This window comes from Megascapheus bottae, chromosome 25 (assembly GCF_031878675.1).
Source record: "Megascapheus bottae isolate mThoBot1 chromosome 25, mThoBot2.hap1, whole genome shotgun sequence".
Taxonomy (NCBI): Eukaryota; Metazoa; Chordata; class Mammalia; order Rodentia; family Geomyidae; genus Megascapheus; species Megascapheus bottae.
This window is the reverse complement of record NC_143533.1, coordinates 10,435,488-10,451,410: the sequence shown is the minus strand read 5'-3', so window position 1 is coordinate 10,451,410 and position 15,923 is coordinate 10,435,488.

Below are 15,923 nucleotides of genomic sequence, written 5' to 3'. Positions count from 1 at the left end.
CTCTACTCTTGAGCCAAGTCCTACTTCCCATTTTCTAGAGGTTAACTGGGGATAAGAGTCTCAGGTCCTTTTGTGCCCTGGCTGGGTTTGAACCTTGATCCTCAGATCTCAGCCTCCTGAGTAGCTGGGATTACAGGCATGAGCCACTGCACCTGGCTCATATGTACATCATTTTTTTTTTTTTTGCCAGTCCTTTGACTTGAACTCAGGGCCTGGGCACTGTCCTTGGATACTTTTTGCTCAAGGCTTGAGCCACAGCACCATTTCCAGCTTTTTCTGTGTATGTGGTGCCAGGGAATCGAACCCAGGGCTTCTTGCATGCTAGGCAAGCACCCTACCACTAGGCCACACTCCCGGCCATGTACATCATTTTTAAGAACACTGTTAGATCATGGAGCCCTGCATGCCTGTAGCTGAAATGAATTGAGAATAATCCATGTCTACCATTGACAACGGACTATATAGACTTGAATTTCTCCCTCTGTTGTCCCTGACAGTTGCTAGAATTTTAGCAGCTCTGAGAAGGTTGTAAAGAAGATGACTGAGCAAATGCAGAAGGGTGATAAAAGCTCCACAATGAACACCCCATATTTGGGCATTAAAAGGAGGAGGTTCAAGGGGTTGATCCAGAAAAGAAGCTTCTGGTGGGGAGAGAATGTCTCCCCAAAGGAGGTAGGAAGAAATGTGAAGAACTAGACCCAGCCAGATGCCAATGGTTCATACCTATAATCCTAGCTACTCAGGAGGATGAGATTGGAGGATCGCAGGCCAAAGAGACCCCAGACAGGAAAGTCCTTGAGACTGTTATCTCCAGGTAACCACCAAAAATCTAGAAGTGGACCTGTGACACAAGTGGCATAGCATTAGCCTTGAGTGATAAAGCTCAGGGATAGCAGCTAGCTCCTAGGTTCAAGTCTGAGGACTGATGTATGCACACATGCATGCATGTGCACACGCACACACAAGTGGATATGTTTCTAACTTAGATTCCTCATATATGTTAGGGGAGCCCATTTATTTGTGTCACCATTTTATTCATGTCTATCTCCTGCTTCATGCTTAAGTTCCAATAGGGCAGAAAATTTGTTGAAGGCCAGGACCGGGTTCCTTCTTCTCTGTCTTCCCATTATTACAACCTAGTTCATGAAAAGACAAAATAACATTTATATATCAAGTGCATTTTGTTGGATGACACATTAGACCCCCAGATCTCTCACTCACTTAAGCCCTGCTTGACTCATTTGGGGACAATGCCAGGCCTAGAACAGACATGTGGTAGTTTTAAATCTTACAGCACTGCCTCCCTCAGTCTCCCATAAGCAGTGTAGATCTCGTATCTCATTTAAAATCCAAGTACCTTCACTAAGAAATAAAATAACAACAACAATATAAAATAAAACAGGGCTTTGGAAATCCCTGGAGCTGAGGCCTTTTCTGTTCTTTACTCTGGCCTTGGCCTGCTCTCTAGCCAAAGGCCTGTGTGTGAATAGGTCCAGCCATTGTTGGTTATACCACTTTGGGGGACATCAGTCTGCAAGTTCAGGCCCTGATCACCAAATGAAGCCTTTGCTACTGCCTGGAGCTGGAAATAAGCATTGGGCAGATTCCAGGCTCAGCCTGGTTCATCCTGACCAGCCCAGGAGTCTTCACCTCCCTACCCTAGACTGACAGATAATGCTTCCACTCTGCTACAGTGCATTACACCCCAATACTGCCTGCTCCCTTCAGCTATTTGGATTTTTCCAGACTTAGATTTAGAGCAGCCAAGTCAGTTGAAAAGAAATATCTAAACTCCTTCCACACACAGGGTCCTCACACTGGGGCTGGAAAAATGCCAACAAAAATAGTGTGATGTTATCCCCGGCTGATCCTGCTAATTCCTTTCCTGCCCAATAAGGAGTCTTGGTTTTGATTTAAAGGCTATTTTTTATCATCCAAGACTGGTTAAAAAGTCTCTGAGAGTGGTGCTGGGAAACCTGGTGATGCCTTTGATGTGTGGAGTGATGTGGGAGCCCCCAGCCCCCCGATCCCCTAAGAAGGGAAGAAAATGAGATTTGCAGAAGGCTGGGAAGCTGGAGAAATTCTGTGTCAGACAGTGTGCATTACACACATCATCTCATGTCCTGGTCAGAGAGCTTCGTGTGTGTGTGTGTGTGTGTGTGTGTGTGTGTGTGTGTGTGTGTGTGTGTGTGTGTGCGCACGTGCATGCTGCTCCTGAGGCTTGAACTCAGGGCCCAGGCCCTGTCCCTGAGCTTTTGTGATCAATGTCAGCATTCTAGGTAGTTTACTGGAGACAAGAGTCTCACAGGTCACATGCCAGTGGCTCACACATGTAATCCTAGCTATGCAGGAGGCTTGAGATCTGAGGGTCGCAGTTCAAAGCCAACCTGGGCTGAAAAGTGTCTGAGATTCTTCTCTCCAATTAACAACTCAAAAAACCAGAAGACAGGCCCGGCATGGTGGCTCACGCTTGTAAGGGAGGCTGAGATCTGAGGATCACTGTTCAAAGCCAGCCCTGGCACTGAAAAGTCCTTGAGACTATTATCTCCAATTAATCACCAGAAAACCAGAAGTAGCACTGTGGCTCAAGGGGTAGAGTGGTAGCCTGGAGCTGAAGAGCTCAGGGACAATGCCCAGGCCCAAAGTTTAAGTCCCACAACCAACAAAAAAGTAAATAAATAAAACAAAAAGTCAACCAGTGGCTCATGCCTGTCCTAGCTACTTCAGGAGACTAAAATCTGAGAGTCATGGGTTCAAGGTTTGTTAAGAACCTGGGCCTGTGTCAGGGATATTACTGGGAAAATATCCACCCCTTGAAGGTCCTTTTCAACAAGGACATGACTGTGAGCAGGAAAAGAAGGCTCAGTCCTCTCATCCCTCCACCTTTCTCCCACTGGCCTGACCCTTAGCACATCAGCTGTTGGCCCTGCCTGAGAGAAAGCTACTTGTAAATAAAGGGCCTTCATACACTTTTCCTGTTACTTGTCCCTTCCAGGCCAAAGACCTAGAAATGAATTAGAGTTTATAAATTGCTTATTGAGTGGCAGCAGTCCCTGTTTACCAGCACCCAAAATGGCAAATATGGGTTCAGTGGCAGGAAGCTGGCATGCCTCTTGGTACCACAGTGGGTGATAAAGTTGATAGTGAACCAGCCACCTGTGGTTCATTCCTGTCATCCTAGCAATTCTGGAGGCTCAGATCTGAGGAGCTAGGTTCGAAGGTAACCTGAATAGGAAAGTACACGAGATGCTTAGCCCCAATTAACAACCAAAAAGCCAGAAGTGTAGCTGTGGCTCAAGTGGTAGAGTACCAGCCTTGAGTGGAAAAAACTAAGGAGCAATATTCAGGCCTTGAATTCAAGCCCCCAGTATCAGTGTGCACACACACACACATATACATGCGTGCGGGTGCACACACACACCCCAAGTTAAAAACTGGGAGCAAGTAGACTGAGGACAAAGGCACCCAGACACAGAAAACAGAGCCCTCCTCTTGTCTGCAGCTCTGAAAGCTAGAGCATCCTGGCTGCGATTTCAAGGCCTGCTGAAGCCAGGTCTCAGGTTACACCCAGCTGTGCTCCTCAGCTTTTGCTAGGAGCTGCTTCGGGACAGGGCAGTCATCAGCACTCCATTAGTACAGGAAATATTTGCCAGACAGCGTCATTCTCCAGGAGAAGGACAACTGAAGAGCTGCATTTCAGTTGTTCCAGACTTCTAAGCTTAGCTGTCTTCCTTAACCTTCCCCTCCTTTGCAGGCAGCTGAAACACCAACGAACCTGCCCCACAACCACCCCACATGTCCCCTTTAAGTTTAGCAATTGACCTAACAATAGTAACTCCTTGCAATGTCCTTGCAAGTGAGCTGTACCCAGGCCTGGGTTATCTGTCTGTCAACACTGGGAAGTGGGATAGGAGAAGGCTCCCCCTTTGATATCTACTAAAGAGTAGTACTAGTTTACATTGTGCTTAACATTTTACACAGGAGCCATAGGAGGGGTCGGGTGACGGGGAGAGATATGGCTAGATTTTCAAATGAGTAAACTGAGGCTGCAAAGTGTTAGAAAACTTCCAAAGTCATGCAACTCGAAATCAATAAGACCAGGATTTGGTGTTTTATTTTGCTTTGTTTTATTTTGGCACTACTAGTTCAGGCCTTTGAATTGCTAGGCAAGCACTATCACTTGAGCCATATCTCCATATCTCCTGAACTTTTTGTTTTAGGGTTTTTTCCCCCCATGTTTTTCAAGTTTTTTCAAGTTTCAATATTTGTTTTGTTTTCTGACCTGGCATCTCAGTGGCTCAGGTTCAGAGATCTCAAAAAGCTGAGATTTGAGGACTGAGGTTGGAAGCCAGCTCTGATAGGAAAGTCTATGAGACTCTTAGCTCTAATTAACTCTCCCAAAGCTGGAAGAGGCTCAGTTGAAGCACCAATCTTGAACAAAAAAGCTAGGGGACAGTGCCTGGGCCCTGAATTCAAGCACTTCTACCAGCACTATGTACATACATACATACACACACATATACATAGAAAAAAATATTTTCTAGCTAGACTGAAATATCTAGAGCCTAGGGGGAGTGTCTTAGTCATTCTTATTTCCCAGCATGCCAAGTGGTTGATATGTCATAGATATTTAGGAAGAAGTAGATGATACCATTAAGAGTCTATACTTTGGAGTCATATTCCTAGGTTTAAATTCTGGTGTTGATTGAGAACAGTGACTCATATCTGTCATCCCAGCTGAGCAAGACAGGTACAAGGGTTGAGTCCTCACTTGATCTGAGAAAAAAATCATGAGACCTTTAACTGGAGATACAGTCTCTGCCCTAGCTGGCTTTGAACATAAATCCTCAGATCTCAGCATCCTAAGTAGCTAGAAATTACAGGCATAAACCACCAGAGCCCATCTCAAACAATAACACATTTCTCAATGTGTAATATTTGTATAATAAAAATATATAGGAGCAGACAAAGAAGGATGACTAATTCGATCAACAGGGGAGGAAGGAAGATGAAGCCATCACAGAAGAATGCTTAAAAATGGAACTTTATCAGTGATTCAACTTCTTTTCTGTTTTGAGTATGTCACCTACAGCATCTACTAAATGAGTCACCCATCCATCACCTAGAAGGACACAGAGCACCAGGGACCTTTACTCTCACTCCTGGTTTCCATAGGTGTAACATTCCACAAATACAAACCCAATTCTATTCAAGAACAGGCGGGCTCTTCTGTCACTCTGGATCCAGGCTCAGCATTGGCACAGAAGAATGTTGTGAACCCTAACATCGAGTCAGATCCCCAGAAAACACTTCTACACATCTCTGTGTGGGAAGGAAAGGATAATGATGTCCAAATGCCACAAAGATTGGTGTTGCTGCCAATAGTAGAGAGGGGTCTTCCTTCAGAAGCTACCAGGGTTTGAACAGAGAGCGGGAGGGAGAGAACCTTATCATGAATGGCCCAGATTCCAGCAAAGTGGGACATCATTCCTAATACTGTCTCTCTCAGATATCCAATGGCCCAAAACAGTACAGTCCACTAATAAGAATGTCTCTGAAAATCATGCCTGAGTCTGGTGCTGGTGGCTCATGCCCATAATCCTAGCTACCCAGGAGGCTGAGATCTGAGGATCGCTGCTCAAAGTCAGCTTGGGCAGGAAATTCTGTGAGATTCTTTTCTCCAATTAGACACTGAAAAAACAGCTGTGGGGTTGTGGCTCTAGTGGTAGAGTGCTAGCCTTGGGCAAAAATGACCAGAGACAGTGCCCAGATCCTGAGTTCAAGCCTCAGTACTGGCATACACACACACACACACACACACACACACACACACACACACACACACACACACACACACATACACACCACACACACACACATAAGATGGGGGCTGGGAATGTGAAAGCGGTAGAATGCTTGCCTAGCATGCATGAAGCCCTGGATTTGTCAGTACTATATCAACAGAGAAAGGCAGAAGTGGCGCTGTGGCTCAAGTGGTAGAGTGATAACCTTAAGTAAAAGAAGCTCAGGGACAGTGCCCAGGCCCTGAGTTCAAGCCCCAGGACTGGAGAGAGACAGACAGACAGACAGACAGACAGAGAGAAAGAGAGAAAGAGAGAGAGAGAGAGAAGGGAAAGAGGGCATGAGAAAGGAAGGGAAGAGAGGTGTCATTCAATGGTAAAGTATATGCACAATACACAGAGATTAGTTTCTTCCTCATTCTTTCTGTAAACTACTATCTACCTCAATCCTAGCCTTGTATGTGTCATTAAACCTAGAAAGGGGATGATTCTTTTTGTTTGTTTTGGTACTGGGTTTGAACCCAGGGCCTAGGCACCATCCTTTAGCTTTTTTTTTTTTTTTTTTTTGCCAGTCCTGGGCTTGAGCTCAGGGCCTGAGCACTGTCCTTGGACTTTCTCAAGGCTAGGGCTCTACCACTTGAGCCTCAGCACCACTTCCGGCTTTTTTCTACATGTGGTACCGAGGAATTGAACCGGGGTCTTTGTGCATGCTAGGCAAGCACTTTAACCACTAGGCCAAACTCCCGGCCCCTTTTAGCTTTTTTGTTGTTGTTGTTATTTAAAACTAGTGCTTTGCTACTTAAACCATACCTCCACTTCCAGCTTTTTAGTCTCATAGACTTCATGTCTCAGTCTCCTGAGTGGCTAGAATTACAGAGACAAGCCACCCATGCCCCGATGACCAGAGAAACTGAGGCCCAAAGAGAAGAAACGATCAGACGAGCAAGAAAACAGAGCCAATCTCCAGTTCCAATCCCAGTCTCCGTTGACTGCTTCCACTCCACTTATTGGCATTAACGGTGTGACATGTCAGCAGCACCCCACTCAACACATCTTTCAAAGGACAGCTCTTCAGGGTTGTGGAGTAGCTGGAGGATGCTGTGTGTGCAAAGGAAAAGCATCAGAACCTATTTCCTAAGTAACTCAGTCCGAAGTTTGCATTTCAGCATTTCTATGGCCTGGAGAATCTGCATGCCTTTCTGAAGACTAAACATTTTCACACTTCCTTTGGCCCATGGGTTATTTTCTTGTTAGGAAAAAAACAAATGGAAAAATTCCCTCATCCAGATGGTAAGAAAAGAAAATAACTTCAGTTAGACTAATCCAGAAACAAAAGAAGTTACAAACATTTACTTTAATTAAACAAAGAGAACTCCTTCTGGGTTCTATTTTATTTGCTCATGCCTGAGAACCCCTATCTAGCTTCCTTCAAGAGAATGGGGAGCATGTGGGGTGCAGCAAGCACTAGGCTGTCAGCCTGCAGGGGCAACTATGGTTCATTGGGTCCCCCTTACCCTGGACCTCCCAGGCTGCTGGCTGAGGGAGGGGGGCGCATATTATCTTTAGATAAAAGCTTTTCTCACCCAAAACTTTTCCCTAGAGAAATCAGCATTCCAAGACACTATTACTTAACTTCAAAATGTACCTTTTTCTTAATGAATGACTGCTTTTGGTAGTGATTTATTCTTATTAGGATTCCTTCTCTTCCTTCTCCTTCCTCTTCTTCCTCTCCTCCTCCTTCTCCTTTGCTTCTTCTTTGTGCCATGGCCTGGGTGCTGTCCTTATAGCTTTTTATTTCTTCTAAAGGCTGGCCCTCTACCTTTTGAGTCTCAGTGCCACTTCTGCATCTTTGTTAGTTCATTGGAGGTAAGGTTTTCCTGCCCAAGTGGGCTTCAAACTGAGATTCTCATGTCTCAGCTCCCAAGTAGCTAAGTTTAACAGTATGAACCACCAGCACCCAACTTGTAATTGTTGCTTGAGGTCAAAATGGTTTACATTGATTTTGTCAAAATTGAATATTTATTTATTTACTGATATTGGAATTTGAACTTGGGGCCTCACACTTGCTAGGTAAGTACTCTACCACTTTGACTCACACCCTTGTTCTAACCTACTAATTTTTTTTTGCCAGTCCTGGGCTTGAACTCAGAGCCTGAGCACTGTCCTTGGACTTTCTCAAGGTTAGAGCTCTACCACTTGAGCCTCAGTACCACTTCCAACTTTTTTTCTATATATGTGGTACTAAGGAATCGAACCCAGATCCTCGTGCATGCTAGGCAAGCACTCTTCCACTAGGCCAAACTTCTGGCCCCTTACTAATTTTTTAATCCAAATTGTTTTATCAGTTGCTGAGCTTACCTTAAGATAATTCAAAGGCCAGGAAAGAGCAGGAAGGGATGACATTGTCCAAAAAGAAATACTCTTAGCCACACACTGATAGCTTACACCTATAATCCAAGCTATTCAGGAGGCTGAGATCTGAAGATCACAGTTCAAAGCCAGCCCAGGCAGGAATGTCAGGGAGTTTCTTATCTCCAATTAATCACCAGAAGACTAGAAGTAGAGCTGTAGCTCAAAGTGGTAGAATACTTAGCCTTGCATAAAAAGAGCTCAGGGACAACACCCAGGCCCTGAGTTCAAGTCCTACAAATGAGAGAGAGAGAGAGAGAGAGAGAGAGAGAGAGAGAGAGAGAGAGAGAGAGAGAGAGTATACAGTCATATTGGCATGAATGACTATGAATGCTACTAATCCCTGGGTAACTATCTTCTAGAACTTGATTCAGTCTGTTGAATGAAGTCACATAGAATGGTTTTTACCTAGAAGAAGAGAGTTTGGCATTGGGTGGTGTATGGTAGCAGGTGCCTGTAATCCAGGCATCCTGATTACTCCTGTAATCAGGAGTTTGAGACAGGCAAATCTGAGTTTTGATGCCCAACATAATCCTATATATCTCACACAGGTATGAATCAAATTGCATAAAATCACGATACTTCATTAACAATAAAGCACTTCTTGAAAGTGATGGATGTTATTCATCCCACTTATCTATCCACTAAATATCTGTTAGGCTTCTGTGTAGGAGGCTCTATTCCACTATTGAACTAAGGACTTAACACTGGCGCTCTGGGGCTAATCAGGTAGGCATCAAATTCAGAGTAACTAAGATAAGACCCTCAATTCTTATAAATACTTTTGCTTTCTCCAAAAGCCAGACAGTGGATCAGAAAGTACTCTGCCATATGAAAAGACACCATGAGAAATCCACACTCCCTAATAACAGGAAAGAACCTAATTGTGGGTTTGTATCTCCTCCTACTTTAAAAAAATGCATCAAAGAAGCTAGGAATGTGGCTTAGTGAAGCCATGGGTTCAATTCCTCAGTACCACAGAAACAGAAAAAGCTGGAAGGGACACTGTTGCTCAAGTAGTAGAGTGTTAGCTTTGAGCAAAAGAAGCTCAGGGACAGTGTCCAGACCCTGAGTTCAAACCCCAGGACTGGCAAAAAAAAAAAAAAAATGCAGCAAAGAGTTGAATGCCAATGCCTGATACTTGTAATCTCTACTCTCAGGAGGCTGAGATCTGAGAATCAAAGTTTGAGTCCATGAGACTCTTACCTGCAATGAACCAGTAAAAAGCTAGAAGTAGAGTTGTGACTTAAGTGACAGAGCACTAGCCTTAAGTGAAAAAGTTAAAGGATAGTGCCTAGAACCTGAGTTCAAGACCCAGAACTAGCACTTATGTTCATACACACACACACACACACACACACTTTCACTTATTTTCTACATGAGAATGTATGCACTTAAGAGTTTTAACAATTGTATAAAATAAACATGGAAGGAATGCCACAGGAGTCATTGGCACAACTCCTTGGATTCTTGCAGCCATCCTGTCTGGTAGGTATTTATAGCTTCTTGTTATGTAGATGAGGAAACTGAGACATTTTAAAAAAAATTAAAAAGATGCTATTGTCCTATATGTTTTCCTCTAGAAGTGGAAAACACACCTGCAGTCCCAGGAGTCCATGGCCCCTGGCAGGCTTGTGCTCTCCCCTGCCTGCTCTGTAATCACATGCCTGTGTTTGAAAGCATGTGGGCCACCCCTCCCAGAGGCAAGCTGACTCTGCCTTAAAGGAGCATCTGACTCTAATGATCCATAAACATTTTATTGCTCCTTCTTTTAGAAGGTTGCTCCATCTCCCTAGCCCTTATAAACAAAGTGGCTCTTCAATCCTCCATCCACCACTCTGTCCCAACCAAATGTGCTCAATAAGGCTGGGGAACCCGGGGGATTGTTCTGAGGTTGCCAATGTCCTCCAGTGGCCATCTATCCCATCTGTCATTGTCAAAGGCCATGGAGATATCCACTGGTTTTCCAGTCCCCTGTCCAGTCTGCCCATCAAATTCATGCAATATATCAAATGACTCCGAGTACTTTCCCAAACCCCTGCTCCCAGTCAGGTCAACTTTCCTCCATGGACTATGCTTTCCTCAAAGTATGCATGTCCAGTGACCACCCAGATGATAACCAAAGCTGCCTGGCGCCGGCGGCTCCCACCTGTAATCCTAACTACTCAAGAGGCTGAAATCTGAGAGTCAAGGTTCAAAGCCAGTCTGCGCAGAAATGTCTAGGAGACTCTTTCTAATTAACCACCAAAAAAGCCAACTCAAGTGCAACTCAAGTGGTAGAGTGCCAGCCTTGAGTGAAAAAGACAAATGAGAACCTGGAACCCTGAGTTCAGCCTCTGTACTGGAGAGGAGCCGGGGGGGGGGGGGGGGAGAGAAAGAGAGAGACGGGGAGGGGGGGATTGATTTTTACTTATGCTAAACTGAGTCTCTTTCTGCTTTGGATTGCTCATCCATAAAACAAAAATGCCGGGTACCAATGGCTCATACCTATAATCCTAGCTACACAGGGCTGAAATCTAAAGATCATAATTCAAAGCCACCTCAGGCAGGAAAGCCTGTGAGATTCTTTTCTGCCATTGCTCACCAAAAAGCCAGAAGTTGAACTGTGGCTTAAATGGTAACAGTGCCTAACTTTAGTAGAAAAAGCTAAAGGAAAATTTACTCAGGCCCTGAGTTCAAGCCTCATTACTAGTACCAGTACCAGTATACATACAGAGAGAGAGAGAGAGAGAGAGAGAGAGAGAGAGAGAGAGAGAGAGAGAGAGAGAGAGAGAAAACTATGAGTCTCTTGCATTTGCAGCCAGGATTGACCAAGATCACACCTACAAGGCGAGCTGAGCATAATTCCATTACTAGGCTCCCCTGTGCCACAGCAGACCCCACGCTGTGTTCTCCTCTCTGACCCATGACATTGCACAGAACTCAGGACCAGGACACCACTGCAAACCCTCCTTACAGGGGTGCCTTTTGGATTTCTAGCAGGAATTCTAGTAATCTGCAATAATAATCATTGCCATAAACAGTTGGTGGTCTCTGCATTCAGGAAATTAGTTCTCAGGGGCAAAGTCTGTCTTGTGAGGAAACATGCCTGTCCCTTCAGGGACAGACTGAGAGCATGTGTGTCTATAAAACCACAGCTAGGCCAGACACTGGTGGCTCATGCCTGGAATCCTAGCCAGCCCAGGTGAGAAAGTCCATAAGATTCTTACTCCAATTAATCACCAGAAATCCAGAAGTGGAGCAGTGGCCCAAGTGGTAGAGCACTAGCCTTGATCAAAAAAAGCTCAGGAACTGTCTCTGAGTTTAAGCCCCAAGATTGGTATGGAAGGAAGGAAGGGAGGGAGGGATGGAGAGAGGAAGGGAGGAAGGAAGGAAAGAAACATCGCACTGAAAAGAAAACCCACATTGTGCTTCCTAATAGGACCTGAAATAGGAGATGGGCCCCTGCCACTCCTGGCTTGGAGAGACTGGGCTGATGACTGAGAAGTTGCAAGGCACATTCACCACCCTGGAATGAAGACATGAGCAATGGCTGCCCGCCTGACCGCACACCTGGAGCAAAGACATTATTCCCAGATCCAGAGCATCATCTTCATGCAAGTTCAAGAGAGAGAGAGCAGAGGTAGTTGAAATCAGGCTGAGTTGACCTTTGTTTTGCCCGCCCTCCCTCCCTCCCTCCCTTCCTTCCTTCATTCCTTCCTTCCTTCCTTCTTTTTGTGCTGGTCCTAAGGTTTAAACTCAGGGCCTGGGTACTGTCTCTGAACTTTTTTTTTAGTGGGTCATGGGGCTTGAACTCGGCCTGGACACTGTCCCTGAGCTCTTCAGCTCAAGGTACCACCCTACCCCTGAGGCAGGGTGGTGTCCCTGAGCTCTTCAACTCAAGGCTACCACCCTACCCTTGAGCCAAGTTCCATTTTCTTGGAGATAAGAGTCTCAGGTCCTTTTGTGCCCTGGCTGGCTATGAACCTTGATCCTCAGATCTCAGCCTGCTGAGAGCTAGGATTACAAGTGTAAGCCATGGCACTGCATGGCTCTCTGAACTTTTTCTGCCCAAGACTGACCCTCTACCACTTGAGCTACAGCTCCACTTCCAGCTTTTTTGTTTTGTTTTGTGTTTTGGTCGTTAACTGGAGATAAGAATCATACAAACTTTCCTATCTGGACTGGCTGTGAACTGTGATCCTCGGATCTCAACCTCTTAAGTAGATAGGATTACATGCATGAGCCAGCCACTGGTGCCAGCTTCTTGTCAGCTATACATAACCACATTGATAATTTTGCCTGTGTATTGATATTTTTGTCTGAACTGATCATTTTATAGGACCTGAGAAAGATGTTTATAAACATCCAAATGGCTCCTTGCAAGAAAAAAAAAATTCCCCAATCTTGTATCTTCATCCCTCACCTGGTGAGACAAATCTTTATCCTTTGAAGCTAGGCCTTAAAAAAAAAAAAAAAAAAAAGCAAGACCCTGAGGCCCTATGTGCTTTGAACATCACACAAACAAAATAAGAGATAAAAATAAAATAAGCTCTTCATACCAGGAGCATGTAACAGTACAGCATTTGGGGAAATTGTTTAGCCACCAGAGAAATCAGTAGATATCCATATAGTACTACCACACAGAGTTAAGCCTGGAATGTGCCAGCCCAGCGTTGTGGTAACAGGGACACTGAAGAATACTATGGGTGGTATGTGCTGATGTCAAAGTCCAGTATTAGAGAATCCTAAGACATCACCATTATCCTTCATGACCCATGATGCATCTGTCCTGTAGGAACATCTCAGCCCTTTTGAGAACACATTTCTATTTCTGGCATGGACTATCTGCAGGAATTAATAAGCTCCATGAACTGTGTTTGTCATGAGAACAAGGTTTCCATGCCCCTATACCATTACCTGCTCTAAATTATTACCTGGGCTTCATTGTTCATTTTAATGAATTTCTGGGATGTCAAGAAAGGATTTGGAGCTAGGACCAGGGGCCCATGTCTATAATTCTTGCTACTCAGGAGGCTGAGATCTGGGGATCATGGTTCAAAGCCAGGGAGATCAGGAAAGTTCTAGAGACTCTATATTCAATTAACTACCAACAGGTGGGAAATAGTGCTGTGGCTTAAGTGGTAAAGCTCTAGCCTTGAGTGAAAAAGCTAAGGGACAGTATCCTGGACTCTGTGTTCAATTCCCAATATCAGTACAAAATTTTAAAAATACCTAAATAAAAGTTGGCTTTGTGGAAGTATGTATAGGCCATCTCATATTGTCCCTACCTGGATTGTATTAAAAAAGATGAGCCAGAAGCGGGAACTTCACAGCTCTATCTGGAGCACTTTATCACAGAGCTCAGTGAGGACTGGTGAGGAAGAAGAAAAGAGAAAGACATGAACATGACATGGATCCCATGAGCAAAGCCTCCCCTGGGTGGTATTTTGGGACATTAGCTCAGGCTGTCTTGTCCTCAGTCATCTCACTGGCATTTAAGTAGCCCCTTGGGTTACAGATCATGGCAGGTGCTGGGAAGTGAAGAAGGCCATGCTAAAAATACTGGCCTCTTCTGGAACTCGGCCAGCAGCCCCAAAGAAACTCCCTCCTCCAGGGTCAGGATCCAAGAAAAGCAACGATATCCTCTGCTTGGAGCCCTCGGGAAGATCCACTTCCCTAGTCCACTGAAGTGACTGAAGGGGGAAAATGGATCGTGGGAGAAAACCTTAGAAGAAGCATTCCTGAGAAATAGCAACCTTGACTAAAGTAAGGAAACGGGCTTTCACTGGGCATGAGTGGCACACGCCTGTAATCCTAGCTACTCAGGAGGTGGAGATCTGAGGCAAGAATGTTTGTGAAACTCTTATCTTCAGTTAACCACCAGAAAACTGGAAGTGAAGCTGGGGCTAAAAGTAGTAGAGCACTAGCCTTGAGCAAAAAGAACTCAGGAAGGGGCCAGAAATTTGGCCTAGTGGCAGAGTGCTTGCCTGGCATGCAAGAAGACCCAGGTTCAATTCCTCGGTCTCACCAAATAGAAAAAAGCCGGAAGTGATGAGTGGTGCTGAGGCTCAAGTGGTAGAGCTCTAGCCTTGAGAAAGTCCAAGGACAGTGCTCAGACCGTGAGCTCAAGCTCAGGACTGGAAAAAAAAAAAAAAAAAAAAACCTCAGGGATAGTGCCCAGATCTCATGATTGACAAAAACAAAACAACAAACACAAAGAAAAGAAAAAGGTGCCAGTGGCTTGCTCACACCTATAATCCTAGCTACTCAGGAGGCTGAGATCTGAGGCTTATGATTCAAAGCCAGCCCAGGCAGGAAAATCCCCCCAATTAACCACTCCAAAAGCAGAAGTGACGCTGTGGTTTAAAGTGGTAAGAGCACTAGCCTTGAGCAAAAGTGTTTAGGGACAGTCGATAGGCCTGGAGTTCAAGCCCCACAACTGACAAACAAAACAAAACAGGCTTTCTTAAGATTCCAAAGACATAGAAAGATTTTACAGATCAGTGGAGATAAGATCTTAGAAACAAAAACCAAACTTACTGTGAACTTTTTTTTTTAAGATGCTGGTACCAGGACATGAACTCCGGTCCTCATGCTATCCCTCAACTTCAGTACTCTACTATTTGAGTCACAGCTCCATTCTTGGCTGTGTACCCGGGCTGGCTTTGAACCATGATTCTCAGATCTCAACCTCTTGAGTAGCTAGGGTTACAGGCCTGAGACACCAGTGCCAGGCTCTTACTATGTACTTTCCTTAACTTTATCCCACACTCAGGCTTTCCAACCAAACCACCCCACTGAAAATTAAGTGTCAGAAGTTTGGGTACAATATGTTAGCAATCTAATTTTTAATCTGTCTAACATGGTAGCCTTCAGAAAGTCTGAAGATTATACTGCAAGGGGACACATGCAGTCCTTCTCTGTAGCCTTTGGGTTTGGTGGGGTACACTGTAGGAGCTGGGCTTTGCTTTGCTGGGCACATGGGATACTTCATGTGTCACCTCCACATGTGTTCCTGGAGAAACATCAGAAACAAGTGTAAAGCCATGAAAATGAACAGGTGGCTTTCTATAGGAAAAGAATGTGGGGTTTTCTGGGAAGTAAGGATTAAAACCATTGCAAAGTCCAGATGTGGCCGGAAGCTCGCTCAAGTCTCCAGATCTGCAAGGCCTGGAGACATTTTTATTTCAAATATGAAGTTTAAAACAGACTTAGGAATGAATAAATACGTTTTTAAAAAATGCCAGGCGCTGGTGGCTCACACCTGTAATCCTAGCTACTCAGGAGGCCGAGATCTGAGGATCAAGGTTCAAAGCCAGCCTGGGCACAAAAGGACCTGAAACTCTTATCTCCAATTAACCTCTAGAAAATGGGACTTGGCTCAAGGGTAGGGTTGTAGCCTTGAGCTGAACAGCTCAGGGACAATGCCCAGGCCGAGTTCAAGCCCCATGACCCACATAATAAATAGATAGATAGATAGATAGATAGATAGATAGATAGATAGATAGATAGATAGATAGATAGATAGTATTATTGCCAGGCTCAGTGGCTCAGGCCTGTAATCCTAGCTACTCTGGAGACTGAGTTTAGGAGGATCAAGGTTCAAGGTCAACTAACCAGAAATAGTTCATGAGACCCTAACCAGAAACAAACAAATGAGCAGGGCTGAGGATATGGGTCATATAGTAGAATGCTCAGCCTAGCAAGCATGAGGCCTAAAATTCAAAGTTC